Genomic DNA, 9,036 nt, shown 5'->3' with positions numbered 1-9,036 from the left:
ATAGCCTTCAACATGGGCGGTGCCTGTGGCTCAAGGAGTAGGGCGCAGGTCCCATATGCTGGAGGTGGCGGGTTCAAACCTAGCCCCGGCCAAAAAAAAAAAAAAAAAAAAAACATAGCCTTCAATGCATTTTCTTAGTTATTGTGTTAAGATATTTATATTCTACACTTAGTAAATTTAACTTGTACCCTTGTAAAATGCACCGTAGGTGTGGTCCCACCAATTACTCTCCCTCTTTTTTTGTTTTTGTTTTTGTTTTTGAGACAGAGATTTATTATGTTGCCCTCGGTAGAGTGCTGTGGCATCACAGCTCACAGCAACCTCAAACTCTTTGGCTTAAACGATTCTCCTGCCTCAGCTTCCCAAGTAGCTGGGACTACAGGGACCCACCATAATGCTCAGCTATTTTGTTGTTGTTGTTGCAGTTGTCATTGTTGTTTTAGCAGGCCTGGGCCAGGTTGGAAACTGCCAGCCTTGGTGTATGTGGCCGGTGCCCTGCCCACTGAGCTATGGGCACCGAGCCTATAGGAGGCATTTCAATTTGTGACTCCTAGCCCAGAAATGTCAAGGGCTTTTCCATTTAATCTAATACTTCTGAATTCTAACTACAAAGGAATACATTAAGAACATGGAAAAATTGCTTACTAAAAGAATTTCCCAAAGAGTAAAGGAGGGAATGTAGAAAATAAGAAGTTATGGGGCGGCGCCTATGGCTCAGTGGGTAGGGCGTCAGCCCCATATACCGAGGGTGGCAGGTTCGAACCCAGCCCCAGCCAAACTGCAACCAAAAAAAATAGCCAGGCATTGTGACAGGTGCCTGTAGTCCCAGCTACTTGGGAAGCTGAGGCAAGAGAATCGCCTAAGCCCAGGAGTAGGAGGTTGCTGTGAGCTGTGACACCACAGCACTCTACTGAGGGCGATAAAATGAGACTCTGTCTCTAAAAAAAAAAGTTATATAGAACATACTTTATTTATTTATTTTTATTAAATCATAGCTGTGTACATTAATGCAATCTTGGGGGTACAATGTGCTGGTTTTATATACAATTTGAAATGTTTTCATCAAACTGGTTAACAGAGCCTTCACGGAGAACACACTTTAAATTGCAATAAAGTACATTTTCATATCTTCACAGTAATACAAAACATAGTGACTTGCAGAACTGGTTCAAATTACTTAAATAGCAGATGCATTTTTAGTCCTCTACATCAGTGTCTGGATGTTACTTATGTTTATATGAAATGAAGCTATTATTACTTTTCTACAGCTGTCACTGCACACCAGGAAGGCCAAGACAGACGTAAATCAGGGAATGGAGTTTTCCCAAAGCTGTGGTGTGAAAAGACTATGAACAGTTGATTCCATACACATGAATGGCTTTCTTTGCTATAGGAAATCCAAGTGGAATAAGGAATGGAGATGTGTAAAAAAGGTTCTTGAAGGGAAGAAGGATGACATCCTGTAGGCATTTAGTCTTCAGCCCCTTCTGCAGCATCACTTTCTTCTCCTGCCCTGTCCAATGTCCATAGTGTTAGGTTGTCTCTAAGCAACTGCATGATGAGGGTGCTGTCTTTGTATGAGTCTTCATTCAGTGTAGCGAGTTCTGCAATGGCCTCATCAAAAGCTGTTTTAGCCGGCATCCAAGCTGTTTTAGCCGGCATCCAGGCAAGCTCTGAGTTATTAAGGATCTCGTAGTAAAATACAGAAAAGTTAAGAACCAGCCCCAGGCGGATTGGGTGTGTGGCTTGCATCTCTTTCTTGCTTATATCAAATGCCTCTGGTAAGCTCCTTGGGAATTATTGATCGTTTGTTTTCGATCATTGCCACATTCAACTTCAGTGAGGTATCAGAAGTCATCTCCCTTTGTTTTCAGATAGAAGACTTTACTCTCCGGTTTAGTCGCATTGGCTAGTAAGTATTTACCCGACAATTCCAAGACCGTGGTGCAGATGGAGCTCACCCCAGACTCCATTTTCTCCTGATAGTCCTCAATCAGCTGCAACTTTTTGTTGCAGGTGTTGGTTTTCTGCTTGAGGCTGGAGATGACCCTCCAGGTGGAACTGTGGCCCCTGACCACGTTCTTGTAGGCCCCTGAGAGCAGGCTGCACTCCTCATTGGACAGCTGGGAGCCCTGCCTGGTCACTGCCTTCATGCAGGTGGCCATGTCATCATAGTGTTTGGCCTGCTCTTCTGGCTTGGCCTTCTGCCCTGGATCTTAGCCAAAAGGCCAAGAAGCGATCAGCTTGGCCTTCTGGATCAGCTTCATCTTCTCCCTGGCTTGGCATCTTCTGTTCTTGTGGCTCTTGGGACCCCTCCCACTAATGCCATCTGAATGAGCCAAGCTTGCTTGCTAGAGGGTAATGGGCACATGGAGGTGAGCTGAGGTGCCCTCACCCACAGCTAGCCCCCACCAACCCAGCACATGACCAAGATATGCCAACAGGGCCCAGGGTGAAATAACTCACAACTGAGTCTGGCCCAAAATGCTGACACAGAGAATTGTGAGTCAAGTAAATGGTGGTTGTGTGAAGCGACTGAAGTTTGGGATGGTTTGTTATGCAGCAAAAGCTAACTGATACAGGCTCTAGAACCCAGGTTCTTCTATATATTACTGCCCTATATGGTAGATCGTCAGTAAGTACTGCACCATTTTATATTCCCATGAGCAATGTTTGAATTCTCATTTCTTCACATTCTCACCCACACTCATTCTTTTCTGTTTTGTTTTGTTTTAAAGTTAAAGCTATCATTGTGGTATGCAGTGGTATTTCATCATGGTTTTGACTTGTCTTTCTTTAAACACCAATGATGTTAAACATGTTTTCACTTGCTTGTTGACCATTTGTATATCTTCTTTGTAGAAATGTCTGTTTGAGTCCTCTGCCCATTTTCTTCCTTTCTTCCTTCCTTCCTTTCGTTTCTCACTTTGTTGCCCCCAATAGAGTGCTCTAGCATCATAGCTCACGGCAACCTCTAACTCTAAGGTTCAAGCAATTCTGTTGCCTCAGCCTCCCAAGTAGCTGGGACTATAGGTGCCTGCCAGAATGCCTGGCTAGTTTTAGAGATGGGGTCTTGCTCTAGCTTAGGCTGGTCTTGAACTCAGGTGATGCCACCCACCTCAGACTCCTAAAATGCTGGGATTACAGGCATGAGCCACCATGCCTGGTCTCTCTGCCCATTTTCTAACTGGTTTGTCTGATTTGTGTTGTTGTTGAGCTGTAAGAGTTATTCATACATACATTCTGGGTGTTAAACATTTATCAAATACATGATTTAGAAATATTTTCTCCATCCCATAGGTTGTCTTGGTATTGTCCTTTGATGCCAACATTGTACATTTTTACGCAGTCTAAGTTATTATAATTATTATTATTGCTTGTGCTTTGGTGTCAAATCTGAGGATCCATCGCCAAATCCTAGATCATGAAGATTTATCCTTAGTTTTCATCTTGTAGTTTTATAGCTTTAGCACTTCTATTCGGATTGTGGATCTATTTTTACTTAAAAAAACTTTTTTTGAGACAGAGTCTCACTATGTCACCCTTGGTAGAGTACCACGGCATCACAGCTCATAGCACCTCCAACTCTTGGGCTTAAGCAATTCTCTTGCCTCAGCCTCTCAAGTAGCTGGGACTACAGGCGCCCACCACAATGCCCAGCTACTTTTTGTTGTTGTAGTTGTCGTTGTTGTTTAGCTGGCCCGAGCCAGGTTTGATCCCACCAGCCCCAGTGTATGTGGCTGGCACCCTAACCACTGAACTACAGGTGTCAAGCCTACTTAAATTTTCTATATGGAATGAGGTGTATGGAGTAAAGTAGGGATCCAGCTTTATTCTTTGGCAAGTGGTTATCCAGTTGTCTCATCACCATTTTTTGAAGAATCAAGTCCTTCCTCATTGGATAGTCTTGGTACCCTTGTCATAAATCAATTGACTATAGATATTTGGCATCGTTTCTGGACTATATTGTATTCTATTGATCTATATGTCTTTCTACATGGCCACTTCCACAGTGTTTTAATTACTGTAGCTTTGTATAAAGTTTGGGAAATGAGCTGGGCACAGTAACTCATCCAGCCCACTTTGGAAAGCTGAGATGAGAGGATTGCTTGAGGTCAGGAGTTTGAGATCAGCCTGGACAACATAGCAAGACTTTGTCTCTACAACACACACACACACATGAACTGGACATGGTGGCATGTGTCTGTAGACATAGCTACTTGGGAGGCTAAGGTAGGAGAATTGCATCAATCCAGGAGTTTGAGGTTTCTGTGAGCTTTAATCACGCCATTCCACTTCAATCTGGGTGACAAGGTGAGACCCTCTCTCAAATAAATAAATGAGAATGCAAACCGGAAAATGAGAGTCTCCTAACTTTATTTTTCTATTACATTCTTGTTTTGTTTTGGCTATTTGGGGCTCCTTTTAGTTTCATATGCAGCGGAGGTTTGGCTTTTTCATGTGTGCAAAATAACTAGAATTTTGATAGATATTGCATTGAATCTGTAGATTGTATTGGGAGTATTAGCATGTTAGCAATATTAAGTCTTCCAATCCCTGAATGTGAGTTGTCTTTCCATTTATTGTTTTATTTCCATTTGTTGAATTTCTTTTATTATTGTCTTGTACTTTTCAGTGCAACAAGTCTTTCGCTTCCTTAGTGCGGAGGCCAAAGCATAGCTGATCTTCCATGTATCCCTGTTCTAGGAATGTCTCTGAAATTTTTACTTTATCCACTGTTACCGTAAACCAGAGGTTCTCAACTTGTGGGTCGCGACCCACAGGAACTGTATGAAAGGGCTGTGGCATTAGGAAGGTTGAGAACCACTGCTGTAAACCCTGTCCTTAGGTGCAAACAACCTAGACCATAAATCCTGCCCTTAGGCTGATTCAGATTGCATTCTTGCCTGTTCCTGAGTGGTGGACTTCTTCCTTGTGTAATATAAGTGCTGGTTTGGGGGGTGGGCACAGGAATCCACCGTCTTTTGGTGCATCTGACAAGACATAGCTTCTGTTCAAAGTCCCTACTAATGGCTCAGCGCCCATAGCTCAGGGAGTAGGGCACCGGCCACATACACCCAGGCTGGTGGGGTTCGAACCTGGCCCAGGCCAGCTAAACAACAATGACAGCTGCAGCCAAAAATAGCCAGGTGTTGTGGTGGGCACCCATAGTCCCAGCTACTTGGGAGGCTGAGGCAAGAGAATTGCTTAAGCCCAAGAGTTGGATGTTGCTGTGAGCTGTGCCGCTGTGGCACTCTACTGAGGGCCCCATAGTGAGACTCTGCCTCAAAAAAAAAAAAAAAAAAAACCAACAAAGTCCCTACTAAATGTTTCTTTCTGAGAAACTGGAATTTTCAGCCTCTTTTTTCAGCCTCTCAGCCTCCTTGGCCTTTGGATATAGGTTTGCATAGACCTGCTCACAGGGGAACTCCTGGTTAAATGTATTGTTTCGATTCTTTTCAAGGCTCTTTTAAATAGAATAGCTTTCTTAAGTTTCTTTCTTTTGTTCTTCATAGTTGAAATATGGAAACATGACTGATTTTTGTATGTTGATATTGTACCCTGCAACTCTGTTGAATTTGTTTCTTCACCCTCATGATTTTTTAATTGTTTGTATGGGATTTCCTCTGTGTAGAATCATGTTATCTGCAAATAGAGGGAGTTTGACATCTTCCTTTCCAGTGCGGATGTCTTTTATTTCTTTTGCTTACCTACTTCCTCTGGTGAGGATCTCTAGTGCTATGTGGAATAGTAGTGGTGACAATGGGCATCTTTGTCTTATCCCGGATCTCAGGTAGAAGCACTCAGTCTTCTACCATTGACTATGATGCCAGCTGTGGGTTTGTCCTAAGTTTTCCTCGTCCTGTTAAGTTCTGTTCTATCCCAGTTTATTTAGTGTTTCCATTGTGAAATGGTATTGAATTTTGCCAAATGGATTATCTGTACCCATTGAGGTAATCATGTGTACTTCCCCCCTTTTTCTATTAATGTAGTGTTTATTTATTAATTTTCTTATTTTGAGCCACTGTAACATTCCTGGAACAAATCCCACTTTATTATGGTATATGATCCTTTTAATGTGCTGTTGGATATTTTTTCAATTGATCTTTCCCTATTTTTTTATTGTTAAATACACAAAAAGTACAATTTACCATCTTAACCATTTTTTTTTTGAGACGGACCCTCAAAGCTGTCGCCCTGGGTAGAGGGCCGTGGCGTCACAGCAACCTCTAATTCCTGGGCTCAAGCAATTCTCCTGCCTCTGTCTCCCAAGTAGCTGGGATTACAGGTCTGCCACAATGACCGGCTACTTTTTGGTTGCAGCCATTGTTGTTTGGTGGGCCCAGGCTGGATTCGAACCCACCAGCTCAGGTGTATGTGGCTGGCATCTTAGCCGCTTGAGTCACAGACACCGAGCCCATCTTAACCAATTTTTAGTGTACAGTTCAGTGGCATTAAATGTATTCCTCATCTTGTGCAAACATTGCCTCCATAACTCTTTTCATCTTGGAAAATGGAAACTCTATAGCCATTAAACCATAACTCCTCATTCTCCCCCACCCACACCCTGCTGTCCCTGGCAACCTCCATTTTCCTTTCTGTCTCTGTGTAGTTGACTACGCTAAGTATGGCGTACGAGTGCAGTCATAGAGTATATGTCTCCTTGGTACTGGCTTATTTCATTAGCACAATATACTCGAGGTTCATCCATGTTGTAGCATATATCAGAATTTCCTTCATTTTTAAAGCAGAATTTTATCCCATTGTGTGGTTAGACGACGTTTTGCTTATGCGTCCATCCCTGGACATTTGGGCTGCTGCTGTGGCTCAACCATTGGGAATAATGCTGCTGTGAACACAAGTATACAAATATTTCTTCAAAACTCCACTTTTAGGGTGGCGCCTATAGCTTAGGGTGCCGGCCACATACACAGAGGCTGGCAGGTTCAAACCTGGCCCGGGGCATCTAAAGCAACAATGACAACTGCAACAAAAAGAATAGCCGGGCATTGTGGTGGGTACCTGTAGTCTGAGGCAAGAGAATCTCTTAAGCCCAAGAGTTTGTGGTTGCTGCGAGCTGTGATGCCACGGTACTCTACTGAGGTTAATACAGTGAGACTCTGTCTCAAAAAACAAACAAACAGGGCGGTGCCTGTGGCTCAGTGAGTAGGGCCCCGGCCAAACAAACAACAACAACAAAAAAAAAATATAGCTGGGTGTTGTGGCGGGTGCCTGTAGTCCCAGCGACTTGGGAGGCTGAGGCAAAGAGAATCGCCTCAGCCCAAGAGCTGGAGGTTGCTGTGAGCTGTGACGTCACGGCACTCTACCAAGGGCAACAAAGTTAGACTTTGTCTCTAAAAAAGCAAAACAAAACAAAAAAACTCTGCTTTCAATTATTTTGGGTAAACACCTGGAAGGAGAATTGCTGGATTATGTAGTAATTCTATTTTGAACTTTTTCAAGAGCCCTCGTGCTGTTTTTCACAGCATCCCTACCATTGCTGTTGGTTTTTCTTTCCTAGTATTTTGGTGAAGACGTTTGTGTCTACATGCATAAGAGATATTGGGCTGTAGCTCTCTTTTCCTATAATGTCCTTGTCCGGCTTTGGTTTCAGGGTACTGCAGGCATGTCACAGCCTTTTGAGTAACTTTTTTCGCTGAGTTAGATTCATATTTGCCACCTGGTGGATTCCCCATGTTTTGGCCCCACATCTGATTGCAAATACAAATTACTTTTCCTCCTGTTCCCTGGCCACAGACTTCTGTATTCTAGACCCAGGTCACTGGGGCCAAAGAGTAAGCTCCATGGTGGTTCTGTTGTGCCCAGATCTCGAAATCCCCCACAAAGACCACCAGGGAGCCAAGTCCAATGCAAAAGCAAAAGGGCCTTTTATTTCAAGTTCAAACTTGGGCTCCTGGGGACTCTGTTGTAATGGATCCAAGCCAGGAGCCCTGAGCTCTGGTGCAGGTGGACTTGCACAGCTTGAAACAAAGGGGGCGCTTCTGGATTGGTTAAGTGGGGGGGGGTCCCTGATTGGTGGTGGTTGTCTCATAATTTCTGGGAATTGCCTGGGCTTGTACTGAGTGAAATGGCAGGGAAAGCGAAACTTAACTCTTAAGATGGTGCTGGTCTGGTTCTTTCAGTTCTTGGGATCTGTCCATCCTTTGAACATTGCATTGTTACCTTGAGAAGTTCACCTGGACCGTTAGGAATTCTCTTTGGGGCCTAATGGAGTAGGAGACAACATGGGAGCCCAGATGGCCTCCCTGTAGGCTTCTGAGATCTGGGTGGCATTTGTAGGGCAACCCACTCAGCCCTGACACCACATGGCCAGTGAAGCTGAAACCCACACTGGCCACCTCCAGCTCATTTGATGCAATAAGGGTCTTTTCCTCAAAAGACAGCTGGTAAGCCTCCCCAGAGCTAAAGTGCTGCCCCCTGTTCGTGGTGCAGTGGAGGTTGCAGGGCAGAGCTGGGGGCTGTCTGACTCCTGGGTAGCCCTTTCAGCCACCAGCAGGGCTCCATCAGTAGGGCCCACCTAGGACCCAGTTGTCACCCTATTTTGGGTGGATGTTGAGAGAGTGAGCACAGGTCATTCTCTCCTCCTGTAAGAGGAGAAACAACCTTAATCCTCCATCCCCAACCTCTTAGTTGTAAAAGTTATTTAATGATATACTGGTTATCAGACCATCATGTCAGCCAGTCCTCCCGTTTCTGACACCGTGGAGGCCATCACGACCCTAGCTTGAAAAAAAGACCACTAGGCGGTGCCTATGACTCAAAGGAGTAAGGCACCAGCCCATAGGAGGTGGTGGGTTCAAACCCAGCTCCGCCAGAAAAAAAAAAAGAAAAGAAAAGAAAGAAAGACACCAGATGTGTTACCGGATGAGGAGGGTCTGGCTGCCTGTCACTATCAGTCAATATGCAGAGATGGAGAAAGGGCCACCAAACTTTATTTGTCAGAAGGCCAGGATTCTGGAGAACAGAGTAGCCTCTCCAAGACTGTTCTGATCTTCCATTTCTAACTTTACAGTT

General features: G+C 44.2%; 1 pseudogene; it reads right to left on the bottom strand.

The window, feature by feature from the left end:
- Positions 1-1,108: 1,108 nt before the first annotated feature.
- LOC128562054 (14-3-3 protein theta-like) lies at positions 1,109-5,950 on the bottom strand (annotated as a pseudogene).
- Between the last annotated feature and the right edge of the window lie 3,086 nt (positions 5,951-9,036).

Source organism: Nycticebus coucang, chromosome 12, assembly GCF_027406575.1.
Source record: "Nycticebus coucang isolate mNycCou1 chromosome 12, mNycCou1.pri, whole genome shotgun sequence".
NCBI lineage: Eukaryota > Metazoa > Chordata > Mammalia > Primates > Lorisidae > Nycticebus > Nycticebus coucang.
This window is presented reverse-complemented; position numbering and strand designations above follow the sequence as displayed.